This window comes from Callospermophilus lateralis, chromosome 10, assembly GCF_048772815.1.
Source record: "Callospermophilus lateralis isolate mCalLat2 chromosome 10, mCalLat2.hap1, whole genome shotgun sequence".
In the NCBI taxonomy this organism is placed as follows: domain Eukaryota; kingdom Metazoa; phylum Chordata; class Mammalia; order Rodentia; family Sciuridae; genus Callospermophilus; species Callospermophilus lateralis.
Window position 1 is genome coordinate 97,546,456 of NC_135314.1, and position 1,848 is coordinate 97,548,303.

Genomic DNA, 1,848 nt, shown 5'->3' on the forward strand with positions numbered 1-1,848 from the left:
ACTGAGTTAAAAATTGTACCTGAATTGTTCATGCCATCTTTGTCTATAATAAGATTACCCTCAAGGTACGCAGGTAATCATATCCTTTTTCCTCTTGGAGGTGACTTTTCTCAGATTTTAGATTGCTTTCTCAGAGTCCTCAGCTCTCTAATGGATTCAAGAAAATTTGTGATTTGTTGCTGTTATAACAGAGTAATGCATTTCCAAGCTTTCTGTTTCTTTAAGCAGAAATCGCAAGTTTCTCTGGTTTCTTCTACATTATGGCAAAATGTGAGGTAACTTTCCCTAGAATTGAGTTTTGGTTTAACCTGTCTAGACCAAACTGATTTGAATCATGGTTAAAGTCATAGACACACACACTATATTTGTATAATACTCAAGGTAACTGAGTCCTATCTAGTGTTTTCGGTAGCTTTGGTCACAAATAAGCAGTTGAAGTCAAACTTTCCACAGGCATCACTTGTATTGACTGCTAGAATTCAGAAACTATGGTTTACTTAATCTCCCACATGGCAAAAATCTTACAAACATCATCTCTCATTTTTTACGACACTACTTTCAATTAGATCTACCTTCTATTGATGAACAAACTTAATCCTACAAAGACAAAATTATATCTCCAGGTAACGAAGGCAGTATAAGGCAGAATCATGATTTAAATGTTTAAGCTTAATTAGTATAAAAACAATTTCTTTATTTTCTGTACAATTTTAATATTTATATAACCTCAGATTTTACTGTATGGTTATAGATTTATTTTTTAATTAATTAATTTTTAAATTTTTTAGTTGTCAATGGACCTTTATTTTATTTATTTATATGTGGTGCTAAGAATTGAACCCAGTGCCTCACACATGTTAAGCAAGTGCTCTACCACTGAGCCACAACCCCAGCCCCAATTAATTTATTTTTTACTGTAAATGATACTTTAGTCATTTTGTTTACAAGTGAAACTCTGGGAATTCAAAATTAACATCCTTGCCCTTTGAGCTTCTTATAGACACCAGAAAAGGAACCTTGTGTTCCACGTTGTTCTGCTGTGCTTTGTCCAAGTGAACTTTTCTGAGCCCATTGCCATGCGGCTTTGCACGACGAATCCTCTTGCCCACAATTTCACTAGGAAATAACAAGTCCTCAGGATCACATCATGCAGAGCTGTCAGACTGAGGCTTCTGGAAAGTTTTTGCGGTGGCTTGGCTTTTTTGAGTTGGTTTAGGCAGAATTCTCCTCTAAACACTAAAAACCACGTTTCCCACTGAACTTCTTCTCCAACTCATGCACAAGTTAGAGTTGGATTTTCTGGAGAGATTTCAGCTGAGGAACTGGAGCAAATATTATGATAGCTTTCTGACCACAACCAACTTCAATTTTCTTGTCTCTGTGATGTTGAGCTCCTGCAGCTGGGCATTGAGGAACAAGTTCATCTCCAGCTGCAGAAGCACCTGTGATATGTTTGACACAAACTCGTCCAGCTTCTGGCTACTGGGCTTCACCATCTTGGTGCTCAAGCTGAACATGGTACAGTCTTTTAAGGAGAGCCCGCTTAGAAAGAGCTAGTTGTGGATTTATTTACACTCAGAATGGCAGTGGAATTAAAATTTCTTCAGCTGAATTTAAAGAAAATTTTAAAAATAAAATAAAATGAAGAAAATGTTGCACTTGGTTCTCACTTACCTAATGATTGTGAAGGGAAGAGGTGATGGTTGTACAGTAATCAGGTTTATCTTAATGTTCATGACTCTCACTCAGGTTTAAATTAATACTTAATTTTTTGCTTATGATAAAACTTTATTTTTTCAGCACCACCTTGGTAGTACTTAGCCTATTTTCACCTTGGAACTGACTTTA

The 1,848-nt window shown here is 36.0% G+C and overlaps 1 pseudogene; it reads right to left on the reverse strand.

The window, feature by feature from the left end:
- Window positions 1-941: 941 nt before the first annotated feature.
- LOC143408665 (small ribosomal subunit protein eS7 pseudogene) lies at window positions 942-1,517 on the reverse strand (annotated as a pseudogene).
- Between the last annotated feature and the right edge of the window lie 331 nt (window positions 1,518-1,848).